The sequence below is a fragment of the Anser anser genome (genome assembly GCF_964211835.1).
Source record: "Anser anser genome assembly, chromosome: 3".
Taxonomy (NCBI): domain Eukaryota; kingdom Metazoa; phylum Chordata; class Aves; order Anseriformes; family Anatidae; genus Anser; species Anser anser.
The window spans coordinates 7226334-7243188 of record NC_139722.1 but is presented as its reverse complement, the minus strand read 5'-3'; the positions used below and the strand labels follow the sequence as shown (position 1 = coordinate 7243188).

The following is a 16855-nucleotide window of genomic DNA, read 5'->3' as shown; positions in this document are numbered from 1 at the left end:
TTTTCTTGTAACAGAGAAAAGAGGAAATAATGAGAAGAGAAGGCTAAATATAAACCTAAATACTGTCATATCTGTATGTCGCAGTGAAGATATGGGGAAACATCTCCTTGTGGATTTGCTCTGTGCTCACGCTGGTAGAGTTGCCTCAGATCTCTGCTGCTCTCTGTACACAGCTGTTTAGGGCTGCGTGGTTCAGTTTCAAAGCATTGCTCCCTCGCTATGCGGGCGTGCAAAGTGAAACTCCACATTCTTATGGCATCCACAGCTCATGTTCCTGACTCGGTGCCACTTCTGACTGAAAGAGAATTAAGGAGGTAAGACCGAGGAACAAGGGGGTTGGCATGGCTGGAAAATATGCTTATGTGTCTGAACAAGGATGGGTTAATCAGCTTACGTAACATAGCTGACAGAGGTACTACCCCTGAACATATGCCAGGCTGGAAACTGCAAAAAGAAAGCAAACTGAACTAGAGGTTGGGTATTCACTGGTACTTTGCTCTTCTCAGACCCGAGCTATATGATTCTTTTAACTCAGGAAAATGTTTACCATTTCCACTTAAAGTCTCAGGAGAAAGGACAATTATTAGAAGATGCTCTGTCAAAAAAAAGAAAAAAAGATGTGGTTACACTTACTAGTCTGTCAGTTTTTCCATCCTGAAACAAGCTGATATTCAGAATGGTGCAGTTCATACACTGGAAGCAATTCTAATCTCTCGGTGCCAAATCTTCTCACATGAAAGAAATCCCCATCAGACTGTAAATTTCTTTAAAAGGGCAACCTGCTCTCAGTAAAATAAACAGTGGATTTTTACAAACGAGTGCTATATTTTTCTGAACAAGCAACCTGCAATGAAGTCACTGAACACATCTGCAGACAAAATCTGGAAAATCCTAGTGGAATAATTTTACAATGAAGACTTCTTGACTAAGCTGCAGAGTTCTGTCTAGGTTTACTGGGAACTGAGAAGCTAAGGCCAGGCTCAGTCATGTGAATTACTGCTCATTTCCAGCTATATTTAGTGAAATTCATAACACAGGTGAGAATTTTATTTCTTCTGTACACTGTCTGTTTCTCTACTTTTTTCTGTAGTTGTAAATCAGGTGTGACTGTACTAAGGTCATGAAACGTTTGGACAATGCTCTCAGACACATGGTATAATATTTTGGGTGGTCTTTTGGAGACCCAGGAGTTGGACTCAATGATCATTGTGTGTCCCTTCAAAGTTCGGATATTTTGTGACTCTGTGATTCTATGAAGGTCATAGGAATTATATTGCATAAGCTAAGTTTGAGAAACGATTTAGTAATTACCTCTTTGACAGCTACAGACACTTGTCTTGCAAAGCTGTACGAGGGAGCTAGGTTGTGCTACAGCCCTCACCAGATCCTGCAGCAGGCTTCTAAAAATGAGTTGAAAATAGTGAACAAGGACATCAATTCCACACAAATAAGGCTCATAGGTGAGGAGAAATTTCCTTCAGCAAGCCTAAGCATCTCATTTTTATAGTATTAGATAATCTCAGAAGCTCTTCCAAGATTTTGAGGCACAGTTTGATGACTATTAGCTCAATTCAGTGACAAAATTACTACAGGCCATTTAACACGAATGTATCCCCAGTTGCTATCCATTATACTAGTAGCTTTGATAATGTCAGTGCATATAGCTGAGAGCACTGTACATCATAAAAAAAAAAAGAAAAAAAATAAAAAGGAAAAAAATGATACATTAATATCACGGCTCAGCTGTATATTTATAATATGAAGCCCGTGACAACACCATACCACTCAAATATTTAGGAAAAGGCTACATTGCATGCCAGCTGAAGCCTACTAAAATCAGACGTTGGGCCAAAATATGGTTCTTTTTTTCATTACCATTGGCACTGTTATTCACACATAAAATTGTCCTCTCCTTGTGGATTAGATTCATCTCACCTACCTTACTCACCTAAAAATTCATTGCTTAAGTCTGAGCTAATCACCTTAGACTCAGTAGAGTCAGTAGAAAGAAATATGTATCTCCAGAGGGTGATTTTTCTCACCGTGAAATAGATGTTTGGATGGCACAGAGGATCTACCCCTTCACATGCAAATAACTACATGAATTTTCTCATCTATCCTTAATTCAATAATCATCTTGTTTGACTGTAGTGTGGTCAAAGAATTATTATTTTTTCCTTAAGGGAGACTTACCATCTAGAGCAACCACAGGGTGACTGGAAACCATGGAAGTCCCATTCCCAAAGAAAGGGCATTCAGCAAAGGAGGCACCAGTCCATCCTGGTGGCACCTGGGGGTACTGTGTGATGACAGGGTACAGGAGTAAGTGAGATGTTTCTCCAGTAAGATGCAAAAGGGTCTGGGGACCTAATGCTAATTTAACATAGTTGTCTCTCAATGTCAAATGTTAGCCAGCGTGTTTCTGGCAGTAGGAATGGGAGAAACACACCTTGAACCTCCAGCCTCTCTTTGCGATTGTAACAGCAGTAGCTCCTTGTTATACAGAAGTCACTTCAATTTTTAAATGAATATATTAATTGAGACCTGGAAATGGTCTTTACTGAGGACTTCACCTTGTTTAACTTCAAAAGAAGTACACGATAACTGTTTGCAAAATGGTTTGCAGGGCTGGATACCTAATTTCTCTTATAATAAATGGTAGAAAAGGTGATTGCTCTCTCTAAATACAAAATGGAGGTAGGGGAAAAACCTATAATGTAATTAGATCTCTCTAAAAGGGCTTCTAGAGATGAGATCCTGTGTAATGATAATGTAGTGACACTCAACAGCGGAAACAAGAAGGTTGCTGGAAGCCTTTGCAACACTGCATGCCCAGAGTGCCTGCCTGCCACTTTGGAGGCCAAGAGGCACAACACCTAATGCACAAACCTCCAGCCATGTGCTTGTTGGGGCTGTGGTGCTCTAGAGATTGCCTCACATCTCATACACCATCCCCTTGATGGAGAACAGGGGAATGGAAGAAAGGCTGATGCCCCCACAATGCCAGTTGACCCAGCAGCCAATAGAGCAGGAAGGTACCTTAATATTGCATGAGAAAAAAATTAAATGGGGATTTTCAGTGTTTACAGTAGGCTTTGCAAGTCCCAGAGTTAATGAAATTGCCCAGTAACCCCAAGTCACTGCTAAGAAAGTGCTGAGGAAGCTCTTGAAGAAATCCCATTTCAATTTGCTTATTTAAGTTACTAGAAAAAAAAGACCTCCTTGTTATCTAATTTGTTGATGAGTTCAGACACTTTCTGGAATGATTACTTGCATAATTTACTTTATTGATACATTATTTATAAGTCCTCATTCAATTCCAGGCATGGGGTTTGGAAGTAAGTCTTACATAATGGGTAGCTGGTGTCACTTTGTGTCAGAGGAACCAAAAGTGTTTTTGACAATCCAGGGATTGTCACTAAAGCAGCAATGTAATCAGAAGTAATCTTTCATTGCTGATTCATTACAAAATGCTCCCTTGCCATTAACTCATAGGAATCTCATAAATTATAATATCCTTTATTGCTTGAAGAAGAGTTTCCTGAGGAGTATCGGTTCCTGACTAAACTGCTCCCTAAACTGAAATCCAATATCTACGACTGGAAGCAGTGCTTTCATGACTTTCTGAGAGCATAAGTAAAAGATCTATTCAAGTTCAATACAGAAACACAGATATGCGAGGACCCAAACACCATGAGCTTCAAAACACGGATGCTTTGTAAACTGCTTGGTGATACACAATGAATTTAAAAATTTAGTGAGGCTTTGGCTTGTCCCCAGGAGCTCAGCATTTCCTTTCCCTTCCTGGTAATGTATTTTAAAATATACGTATACTGAGAAAAGTATGTGTATATTGACAAAGAGTATGTATATATTGACAGTTTCCATTCACTGTGGTTGGGAGAAACCCTTTAGAGTCAGGCAGATAATATATTTTGATAGAGAAAGGGAAGCAATCAGTTGCTTGAGGCAATAAATCCCTTTCTGTTGTTTTAAGGGTCTGATGCTAACTAGCAAAAAAAGACTGCTCAGCCTGTCCTGCTGTGAGCTGAAATATTTTTGTTTCTGCCTCGTTGTTCTCTTTAGCAGAGCAAGGAATAATTTATTACTTCAGGTTTATTCCATGGGAGTTTATTACTTAATATGTCAAGGTTTGAACCAGGCTGGCCATATTAATGTAAGAATCATCTAATCAATGTTCCTGGTGAAGTGTGCTAGGCATTTTAGATGGAATAAAATCCCTGTCTATCATGATAAGATCCACTGCAGGAGAATTTGTTACTAACTTTAGACAAACTTAGAGTTTTGTTCCTAGCTGAATTTTAATATCTGTTTAGAAATAAAGACAGAGCTTTGAAATGGCTGTTTTACCATTTCCTTTCAAATCCCCCCCCCCCAAAAAAAAAGTAATTGCTGCTTCTCTATTTAGAAATCCCTAAATTTTCAGTTCCAATACTCACAGTGTAATATTCTTAATTGACACTATTTGAACAAATATATGTTAAAGCTCCTATTAATGCCAATGTCTTCTGGTTTATTATTTTTTGAAACAAATTCTTCATTCTTTTTGCCTGCTGACTTTTAAGGGAGCAGTGGGCACTATGATGACATTTTAAAAATGCTTTCCACATCCTTCAGGATTTTAGATGTTTTTCTGAAGAAAAGGAAAAGTGCAAGTGTTCCTTCAAATTCTCAAGTCTTTTTCTTTGAAAATATTTTTTCCTTTTTTTCTTATTTTTTTTTCCGTTTTCTCTCTCTTTTTTTTTTTTCTTTTTTCTTTTTTTCTGATGTTGACTCTTTTCAGATAATAATTTTTAGCAGGTTGAATTGGATTGGATGGGCACTCATACTGGAGATCAGAAACAGAACAAAACCAACTCTACATAAGCAGTCATCATTAACCAGGTTCAAAGGAGCTGGCAGTAACTCAGCTCCCAGACTTTAATTACCGTCCCTTTACTGAATCCCCCTTGGAGTCTGAAGCACATCATTCCCCAGCCCTGTTCATAATCACCCTTCCACACCATGGCCTAGTGGGAATTCATTAAGTGAGGTACTTAATTATGTAAATAGTATGTCTTCTGCCTGCCCTCCCTTTGCACTTGCAAGTGTGCTTGCTTATTGATGGCTGGCTGCATTCAGCTCAGCGCAGGCTGTCTTTGCAATGCATTGGAAAGCAAGCTGTGTGGTGCAAGCCCAGAAGTAAGCAAACACTCACAGTTCAGTAGGTAACAAAGCAAGCGGACATGTCCTGGTCAAAAATATTCCCTCAGGTGAAGGCAGGCCATGAAGAGAAACTACAGAGTGAGACATGGGGTTGGTTCAGGCACTTTATTTGGAATAGCAGCTGTCACGGACAGTTAAATGCACTGTTTCAGGTCCACCATTTCCTGTCATTTAGATGACACACGAACTTGAGCCCAAGTGCAAACCTAAGTAGAATCTGAGAACTTCTTGGCGGGCAGGAGCTTTTGCAAATGCTGTGCATTGAAGGAGGATGGATGGACTACGACTACAGCCACCAGCAGCTGCCCTGCTCTTCCTGGTCACAGTGTAAGCTCTGTGCCGACCTCCCACCAGGCTCATAGCCAACACTGCAAACAAGAATTCTGTGGGGCACGAGTATATATCATTCTTTCCAACCATGTTGTTGCAAAGGTGTGGATACAGAGGTCACCAGAGGGGTCTTCGCCTCCAGACTGTGCAGATAGAGGCTAGGTGCACACCTAGGTATAGATAAGTATAAGGGGAGTTGGCCTGGCTGGAGGTGGCCAAAAATTATTTTAACCACTAGACATTCTAGCACAATGTTAGCTAGAAGGGGATTTAAAGAACATTATTTAAGGAGCTTTAATCATATTTATGGAGAAATTGTCTTCTACACTGATAGTAGCAGAAAAAAACAACAAACGACAAACAAACAAAAAAACAAACATGGGTGAAAGCTGTAGTGCATGAGAGAAAACCACTGGACAATTTACAGCTCTGAGCATGACGTACAACCCATCCACACTGTGCTCTGGTCAAGGAATGTTGCCTGAGCAAAGGGTCTGCAGACAAATTTCAACAAGATAATACAGGGTGGTGAGTCCCCTTATAAGAGCAATTCAGCATTAGAATTGGAAACCTGCCTTTCCACGTGGGTAGCATTCACATATGGCAGCTAAAAACTTATCAGATGTAGGTCCCCAAGATGCTGATCCAGGCTGCTTTGTCTTTGCAGTCTGGGTTTTGGTTGCTGCAAACATGCTACTTAGAGCAGCTGGGGGAATGTGATCCTTCCTCCTATAGGAGGATCCTTGCCTGTATCCCACGCAAACACATTCCCAGCTCCTGCTTGCCCATTGCCTTTTTGCACGTTGGACCTCTTCTCATCCATTCAGAGGGACAAGAGTTTTTCAGAGTACCTTGATCACAACCCAGAATGCTGCAGATTTACCAAGGATGACTGTGCCAAACTCCTACTTTGCTAAGAGTTATGAATACCTGAAAGGCAGAAAGAGAATGAATTTGAGAACTATGGAATTTAAATTCGTGGACATCCATTAGCTGAGTCACCATGACTAATTTCTGTCTCAGGTCACTTTTATAAATGGAGGATTAAAGATATGTGTACAAAGATTTTAAAGATTTTCTTTTTCTCATAAGGCATTTATGTATAGGTGCTTCACTGGTCTTACAGGAAGAGAAGACACAAAGAATACCCCCATGGCTTGGAATGAAAGCTTCTTTTAGACAGCTGGCTGGCAAGAGACTTTGGGGTTCTGGATTTTAGCAATTATTCAAATGCACTGTCTCGGGATTTTGCTTAATGACAAAAAATAATAAGAAGATGCTGCTCCAGTTAATTTGGTTCAACAGGAAGGGAAAAGAATACACTGGTGCACTGTTTGGTGTTTTATTCTACAACTGCAAGAATGCAGCCAAGTTTGCAGAGTTACATGTCTGTGTTTGTTAGTTGAATAAAAGAATTTTGACTCACAATGGAAAAAGCTGAGAAAAAGCTTTAAGCACAGTTTTGGAATATGTACATTCAAACCCTTTGTCTTGGCCTTATCCCTCAGGTGTGTAATTCTTCAGGTTTTACAAACACAACCAAAAAGGCACAGATGCATCTTCCTGCACCAGTTTCTACCAGAAGCACATGAATATTATGATGAGTATAGAACATCATTTATATTAATTTATGATGTTTATAGAACAAATATTATAAATATTTGCATTCAAATTGCAATTAAAGAGAAGCAGAAAAAAAGCAAGGAGACACCTCAAAGGAAAAATAGAAAAATAAAAATACACCCACTCTCTCAGTGGTTTCAAACTAGAGCAGGGCATCAGAGATGAAAGGTTCTGCTTTTCTTTTAATCTCACAGCACAGCTGTCTCCTCTATTGTTTGCAATGTGTCGGTGTCACAGATGCAAGTTTCACCTTTCTCCAAAAGCTACATCCTTTTGACAGCAGAGATAAACAGTAGGCAGACAGTCAGACTTGCAGGATCTTTGAAAATACCAACTCCCTGGACCCAGTACTCATTTCTTCAGGACAGCTCTAAATCATGCTCCAACTTTTCTGGCTCCCAGGGACCCCAGGAAAAGAGAACAGCAAAACAACGGTCCTTCCAGCTGGATCTTTTGTGAGTGTCACAGTCTCCAGCCGTGATGGTTTTGGCTTGCTTATTTTGGTATAACAAATGCATTAACTGAAACAGTTTCTCCAGGAGGGATGCAGATGTCCTCTCTTTTCTTAGGCCTGCAAGGGGAATGCAGATCCCTCTGGAGTCTGACAAATGGCTCTCTTACCCCGTTTCTTTTTTTCTTTTTTTTTTTAATTATTATTTCATGATTATGATTATGATTATGATTTTTATTATTATTTTAGAAGAATGCATCAGAAGACAATTCTCCCTTGTCATGTGCTGCGGCCAGATTCCCAGTGTGATCTGGTACATCAGTGGATTAGGAATAACAGTAGAAAGTTAGTGAAAAATCACTTCCTCATAGCCTGGATAAACTAAACCAAGTGCATTTCTAAAGACCATAACAAAAGCTTAGCTGTGTCAGAGTAAAATAAAAGGTTTCCTTTTCTTTGAGTTTCTGATGAAAAAAACAAACAAACAAACAAACAAAAAAAACAGTTTATTGAAACTTTTTTCTATTTATGACTAGGGCAAAATTAGTACCTGGAGGATAGAGTAAATTTATCTAGCCCTGAGGGTGACATATTTGATGAAAAGTAAATGAAGCCCACAAATCTTTGGTGATAAACTGGTTAATAATGTATTGATCTCTGAATTGAGGGACACAGTAAAAGTACCACTATATCTTTTTGGTGCACACAACTCTATTTTCAGGCATTTTGTTTATTTAGCCCAGACACATAAATCTGCATTATTGGGAAGAAAGTCAGCTACAAGGTGATAGTGGCTGCTGATCCAAAATTTGTTAGAGAGTGACTTAATCATGTAACTGGCACCAGTATATGCAGGAAAAACAAACCACAATATTTTTGTGAGTCATATAAACTATGACAGTTAGGTACCAATAAGGTCTAAATCAGTCCTTATTCTCCTTGCTTGTGCAAACATTGATTTCCATATATATAACTATAGGTGTAAAGATTAATTATAATTAGAAAGCTTAATTACCATAAGCAAGAATTAAGTTTGCCTTTCCAAAGCACTGCCTTGGTGAGCTAACTGGGATGTGAACCTCTTGCCAATGAAATTATGGACAAAAAAGTCATTGAAAGGCAAAAGTCCGTCTCCTAAGCTTCACCTGAGTTACTTTATAGCTTAAGAAGTATGATTGATTTTGCAGTTGTTCCTGGTTTGCCAACATTATACTAATCTTTCCAGATCATGCAAAATCTGTACTGGCTAAAATTGAGATATAGTTGCTCATGCTGCCTTTTTTATCTAGTTAATTATGATGTTACACCACAAAACGTATCAGGCACCTTCAAAGATAGTGCCAGCTGTAATCACAGAAAGCAGCACTCCAGAGGCTTACATGGACTCAGTGACAGCTGCACAGGTTGGTTTGCTTTGGATCTGTTGAGTCAGTGCTAGACATTAGATTTTGGGCAGGCCATAGAGGAGGAAAATATGTAGTGTACTGGCAGAGCATTAACTATTGAGGATAAGACAGCAAAGGAAGGCCCTACTGTTCAACTTCATTTTACTTAAATTATTTAGTAATATAGACTTTGGGTGTTTTTTAGGAAAAAAAGAAAAAAGAAAGCTTGAAACTTGTCAAAAAAGGGAAAGAGAGAATGGTCTGCACAGGGAAAAGTTTGAAAATAGCTGCAAGAAGATAGTTCCTGTGTTGCAAGAATAAATACTACCTGCAGTAGTAGCACTTCTAATTTTCACTTTGATAAAGGATTCTTTACTTGACAGTTGTGCAATTCTCTCATGTAATCAATCACCTAGCACATGGAGAGGAAACAGCAAAAACAAAGTACGCACTTGTCTGCTCCGATGCCAGCACCATGGCAGGAAGCATTGGGAGTGCAGGTCACACCAAGACCCTTGACTGCTGCTCCCAGACTACATCGCCAAAAGGCACTTGTAGAATGTTGTCTACTTGTAGGCCAGTCTGGCCACATCCACACTATTTAAATCTTTATCTTCTAAACTAGGAATGGGCTGTGTATGTAGAATAGTCATTTTTCCAAATTAACCCTCAGGCTAGCCTTTGGAAATGTACTGAGTTACACGAAGTCTACATTAGTACCAAAACAGAGACAAATTCTGACTGCAGGCATCAGCGTGTGTTTGTCCATGCAACTTGGTGGCTTTAGCGTTGTCACAATGTCCAGACACGATTTGAAAGATATCATATTCCCTACAGATGATATGGATGAGGACCTCCTTTATGGCAGAAGAGAGCCCAGCAGTATGCAGTTGTGCTGTTCTGTACTTCTCATCCTCTGGGGGCAAGGAAAGAAGCGTGGCCAGGGTCATTTCCTGGTAGAGATGTAGCATTTGTGTCTGGCTTTGGAATTCAGAAGTGGTGTAGAAGTACTGAAAACACTGCAAAGGCTGAATAAACGTGTTTCTGTGGTTAGCAACATATTTATAAAAAGCCCCACAAAAACAGCATGGACTTTAAGAGCTGCTGGTAAAAAATGGAAACAATTATTCTCTCCATGTTTGCAAAGTATTTTCTATAAAGGGGAACATTTATATTATCAGAAGTGTGTGTGGACTCTATTTTTCTATGTTTCTTATTACTACTGCAGAGATTTCTGTATTACGGAAGAGTTTTTCTAATTCCATGCCTGTTTGCTTGATCACAAAATGAAATAGTAAACCTAATTTGGACAGCACTGTTTATTGCCATAAATATGACAGGGATGCTGTCTACTATTATCACTTGCAATATGATACCTGTCCTTTAGTGTTAGGCATACATTTCTCTTTCCTACTTGTTCCTACATTGTCCAATTAATTTTAAGCTTTTACAGCAGAGGCTTTACTTTACCTGTATTTTTGTGCCACCTCGTAAAAACTGGTTTCATGTTTGTTTTCATTTCTGCTTCCTCGATAATTAAAATAAAGGATTAAAGATTCAATTCGTTGTTAGGAGATGAGGTAGTCCTTTCCTGAACCAAAAGCGCAATTCTGAGGTGGGTTGGTGGAATTGCCCCTCAAATGGGTATTGTGGTAGCAAATAAGCAAAATGTCCTGTGATCCTCAAACTCACCTACTGCCACCAGTAGAATCTCAAAACTGGTTGCAGAAAGCCATACTCTACTTCTTTCTCATATATATGTTAAGTAGCATAGAGAGCTTTATTTTGGTCTAGGATCTAATTAGATAATTCTGCTGTGAAAGGACAACTTGCACTATGATTGAACAAGCCTTGGCTGAGATATAGAAAGCTCTTCCAGAAAAAAAAAAAAAAAGAGAGAGAGAGAAAAAAAATTGTCTTTAACCTCACGCTGAGCCTTTGCTGTTACATTTGTCCATGAATCTGCCACTCTCTGCTGGTATATTACTTTACTCTGTCACCTGACACAAGAAGGCTATGAGTGTGTGGAGTATGTTTGGTTCAAAGTGAAAGACAGATGAATTTTTATAACACTGGTACTCATATTCTGACTGCTGCACACTCATGGAGTAGCAATAAGGGTCACACTGACTTCAAAGGGCATTCTCTGACTGTTTCCTCCTCTGGCTCTTAACCTAGAAGTCTCATACTTTTGCCTCTGTTGAACTTAGCACCAAAACTGCCATTTACATTCAAAGGTCCCAATAGCTTTTTCCTGACTTATATTCATAGCTTGAAACATTTCTCCACATTTTTTTTTTGTTGTAAAAAACGATAGGGTGAAACTCATGAAAAAAATGTCATCAGTCTTCAGTAGGATGTTCTATTGATTTCAGATTAGCAAACATTGTTTTAGAAAGGCTAAACCTAGTCTGGCCTTAAGAAAACCAAACTGGGAAAAATGGGAGCAAGGATCTTGCAAAACAATTTGCTCAAGCTGGTGCAACAGAGCAGCTAATTGAATACTACAGGCATCTCTCATTTATGAACATTGCATAGGATTCCTCTGTTTATTTTACATCATTTTTCAGCTTGAGGGATGTGCCACACACAAAGAAGGCACATTCTTAGGTTTAAATGTCCATTTAAATGGGAAGAGAACAGAGATTTCTCCTTCAGAAGAGTGATGTACTGAACAGATCTGGTTGTTCTCCAGACAGATGAGCCTCGTCCAGGGTGCTAGCTGGCAAAACATTTAGGTATGGTCTACTGAATACATCTTAAGTCTGTGGGCAAGTAAATACAGTCATGATTTGAAAAGGGAGATGCCACCTGACCCACAGGTATATGGAGAGTGCAACGGAGAGTTCGTAGGGTTCCCTAATAAAAAAGGACATGGGCGCTTTGGTTACCAAAGGTTCGTATTTATTACAAATCACTACAAATCACCACTAGCAAGAATACTATAATTAATAAGACAAATATATATATACATAAATAGATAAAAACTATTACAGGTACAACCAAAAAAAAAGATATGTGAGTATATATGTAAGAGATTATATATTAAAGAGATATTAAATAACACCACTTAATAGTAGAGTTAGTAGAAAAGCAATTTGATGTAGGAAAATCAGTAATATAGCAGCAGATAGGGTTTGAGGGTAATTACAGGTCAGCAAACTTACCACTAATACCATGACAGTGAATGGACTTACTACGACTAACAAACAATAAACAATATAATATAATATTAAACAATAATTAATTAAACAATAATAATATAACATCAAATGTGCTTGCCACAGATACTCTTATTAAGACTACATTTGTTACAACTCTATTTATCAAGAGCAAGAATATGCTTATCACAACTATATGTATTAAGACTGTATTTATCTTTTTATCTATGTGTATATATTCATAATATCATTGGCTCCAAACACTTCAAATGATCCCAGAAGAAAGTGCCAATGTCATATGACCTCAGAGGGGTCTAATGAAGAAATCAGCCTCAGGGAAAGACCAACCTCAAAGAGTCTAAAATCAGTCTCAGAAAGAGACTGACCAAAGTGATGGACAGTCTCACTTCAGAGTTGATCCTCATTATGGGGTGTGGAGTGTCACAGAAGGTAGGAGTCAGTGTTGCAGTGTCATGAAGACAATGTTCCAGTGAAGCTTCAACCTGTGTGAGGAAAAAAAAATGAAAAAGAAAAGAAAAAGGACAACGTGCAGCACAAGTAGTTTTTCAGAGAGGAGCTCTGTCTTGGGTAAAAAACAGGCCCTTTTTCTTTCCTTGAGACATAAGAAGGCATAGGACACCAGCACTTAGGGAACCAATGGATGGTGTACATTTTTGTCTTCTTCCTGAGACAGACAAGACACAAACACCCTGGAGGTGTTCAAGGCCAGGATGGATGGGGCCTTGACCAACCTGATCTAGTGGGTGACATCCCTGTCAATGGCAGGGGGGTTGGAGTTAGATGATTTTTAAGGTCCCTTCAAACCCAAGACATTCTATAATTCCATGATGTTCCTTGCTTTCTTTTATTTTCTTTAAACAAGAATTGTATTTCTCGTGTCAGTTCCCAATTTCTCAGGTGATATGTTGTCCCTCAGTTTCTTGTTTCATTTCCATCAATGATACCTTCAGGATGCCTATGGTATGAGGTATCCACCCACACATCAAGGATATTTTTCCTCCTAGGCCGAAGGCCAAGGAGCCAGGCCTGGTTACCAGGCTGAGTTTTCAGGCTGACAGACCTTTTCTCCTGTATTTAGCAGTCATTTTATGTCAGAACTTGTCTCATTAAAGCCATGTTACCTCTGGAACTGCTCCCATCAAGTACCTCGTTGATTTGCTGAAGAGTGGGAATTGCTGAGCCAGGCTCTTAACTGTGAGAGCATTACACTGTAAAGACAGCTCTTTTTTATGTATACATTCTGTGCACATTTGGGATTGTATTTTCATTCAGCATCCTCATGATGTTTAAAATAGCATCGGGTGAGGCTAGACAGAATGGTACACTTGAACGTGGGCACTCTGATGCCTTTATCTATAGATTTACTTAATTTCGTGTATGTACTCCCAGAGTTGATTCCATGCATTCATCTATTTTTCACGACATATTCCCATTACATGACATCTTCCCAGTGTCACTGTGTGCCTCTCAGCACAGATTGGTTTGTTCTGAGGAATAAAAGGGATATAAGAACAGTCACCATCACCTTTTATGACCTGAACTCTTAACAACCATAAATAAAATTGATTAAGACTGTTTTGCACTACTAAGGCCCTGAAGTTTTCTCTGACTGTTTTAAAAGAAGGTTTTGAAACATTCAAGGGGAGAGCACTATTTTCTTATGAACTCATGATTTTGTTATGAGAACCTTAGGTTTCCTTCAGATAGAGAAACTGCTTTGGAGATCTTCCCAGGCCTTCTCTATTGCAGTAGGAGAAATTGTGGATTGTAATGCAGTGAGGGAAGAGACTGAACTGCAATGCTACCTGAAAGAGTGCAATACACAGATCAGCCCTGGGTCATCCCAACAACAAAAGAGAATACCGAGGCACTTTACTGAAGTCACCTAAGGACAGACACAAGTGCTTGTGAATGCCACAACTCATCTCATCTGTCTCCTTTCAGCATTGCCATGTAAATTTTAAATATCCTCAGCCACTCTGTTGAACAGAAAAAAATTTGGACAAATACAAATAACAAATGTGTCTGGAGGAACTCTTCTACCTCCTTCTCCCCTCCTTAATATTTGAGGAGAAGAAAGAAAATGAATGAGCAACTGTGTTAATTGTCATGAAATATGTATTCAGTCCAGCCTACAGGTTCACCTGCCCTGCAGTGGATGTGATCCTTTCAATGCATACCCATGTTACTCATGGGGAGGGTCTGGAAGTCTCCAGCTTTATCCAGAGTTGAACTGACTAGTCATGCAAGTACTGTTTCTGATAAGCCGGTAATGATATTGAAATTTTAAACTACTGAATGTGTCAATGCAATTTATGCTTTCCTGCAAAGTGGACAGCATTTCATATCCCGTCTGATCTCTAATATGTGTTCTAATATTTCCAGGCAGGATCACAAGAAAAAAAAAAAAATCCCATAGCACACGTCTGTAGCTAACATAGCCATAGTAAATCACACCTATCTGTTGTACCAAATGAGATGTCCAAGAATCTGCTTGGCTAACTGTGTGGATTCCCAGACAGACTAAGACTTCCCAGCAATCATGTTGCATTCCAGTGAATACAGATGCACATTTGTTCTAATGAGTGATCAATGATACCATCCCAATCAGTACAGCATTAATGGAGCATCTAGAAAATGAAAATGACCAATTAAAACTCATTGCTTTTCTGGCATGGAGAAAATGAGCTAATAATAATCATCATCATCATCATCTAGCTTCCAAACACTGCACACTCACCTTGCAAACTCAAGCCTGGAAATAAAACGTGAACAACTTGATGCACTTGCAACTATATTGAAGAAATTTCAGTAAGTGATCAAGACTTCAAAAATGTCACAATTAAGAATGTCCATGAAGTTTTAATTTGCCTTTTGTGTGTCCATGTGTGGAAATGGTCCATAATTCTATCGACGCGTTTTGTTTGTTTACATGGGGCATGACTTGCTTGATTTAACCACCTAAGCAATACTTTCCAGAGATTTGGACTGTGAAGGAAGGTTAATACAATGATTTCCTTATTTATTGCAGAAGATTAAAAAAATGTAATCATAGGGGAAGAGCAATACTCTGCTTCATTATTAGGTTAAAAGCAAATTGGCATAATTCCTTTGAAGTCAAAGTAGCTGAATGTGTTTTTAATTTATGAAGACAGAATATGGCCCATAGGAAATATACATTTTCTAAATCATTTCATAAGGGTTTCTCAGATCTCCGTGATTTCAGTGGCTGATTATAGGCTTGGGAGTTTGAACTTCTGCCTGCCTTTCTCCAGTACCCTCAACACCTTCTTGTCCAGTTCCTGTCCCTCTGCAACACTTCCCCTTTTCCCATGTCAGAAGAAGGGTCAGGTAACACCCAGAAGATGTGTCCTGGTGCAAATCAACAAGTAGGGATCAGGGGGATTCAGAGGGATCTGGATAGGCTGGACTGATGGACCAAAGCCAACTGTATGAAGTTCAACAAGGCCAAGCGCTGGTTCCTGCAGTTGGGGCACAACAACCCCATGCAACGCTACAGGCTGGGGGAAGAGTGGCTGGAAAGCTGCCCAACGCAAAGGGGGCTGACACAGATCCCAAGCCCTGTTCTACCGTCCCTGTCCCCCTGTGCTCCTGTCCTCCACATGGGCATGAGGAACATCTCATGCAATGTGAGGACAGAAGGAGGAGAAGACATTCTGTGGATAACCTATGTGGTGACAAGGGTCTAGCTGCTCACCTTTCCCTCCTTTCAGTGCTTCCTAAGGAGGAAGATCCTTTTACTCTCCACCTCGAAAACTACTTGGAGATTCATTCCCCCTCCTCCCTCTACCAAATCCCTTTTCTCAGCATGGCCACAAAAGCCATCCTGGTACCACTACATGAAGTCAGTGGCTAGGAGGAGCCAAGGAGTGTAAGACAAGACAAACTGCTTCAAAATGTTGCCTGGCAGGCTACTTCAGGAGGCAGAACCATGTCTGGAGCAATGTATCTGCTGGATGTTCTAACTGGGAGCAGGTGGAAACAGGGAGGTGGGATGGAAAGTGGTGCAAGGAGGTTCTGTTGCAGCACATTTGATGTTCCTTTCACATCCCTTACATTTCACTGACTCCATCAGTGCTGAACTAAAAAGTACCTTGGCCAGGCTGGTACAAATCACTATGTGGTCTTGAACTGCAATTTTGCCATGTCTGATTACACACCAGGCCTTTCCGCCAGCCCCAGTAGAGTACTATTCATTTATCAATTTTCTGGAGACATTTCTGGGATGTGTATGGGCCCCAGACTGGCATGCTATGAGTATGCCTGCATGCCTGGCCCTGAGAATTCTTCTGACAGGCCATATCCTAACTGCCAGGCTGCAGACCAGGTTCAACACCTCTCCTGCCCTGGTTTCCACGGACTTCCATATGTAGATTACAGACGGCAGCCAAGCCACAATATTTTTAAAGTTGTTCTCTGGGCAATTGAAGGACTAGTATTGTATGTAGCACTGTGGAAAATGTCTTCTTGATGCTGTAGGTATTGCCCCTGTAAACCCTGTTATTGCCCTGCAGTGAAGTAAGAACCTCAAAAATGAGGTTGTGGCTACTCTGTGCTCCTCTGGCCATACTCACGGCAGGTGAACTGGACAAATAATTTATGTGTTGGACTCTTATGACTCCTATGTGCTCTTTTAA

At 39.8% G+C, this 16855-nt stretch overlaps 1 long non-coding RNA gene across 3 annotated transcripts in view; it reads left to right on the top strand.

Moving 5' to 3' along the window:
• Positions 1–16855, top strand: part of LOC310897139 — a 95058-nt gene continuing 78203 nt past the window's right edge. For all 3 annotated transcript variants that reach the window (XR_014582094.1, XR_014582095.1, XR_014582096.1), the window contains exon 1: positions 1–314. This is a non-coding gene — a long non-coding RNA (uncharacterized lncRNA). The remainder of the gene's footprint in view (positions 315–16855) is intronic.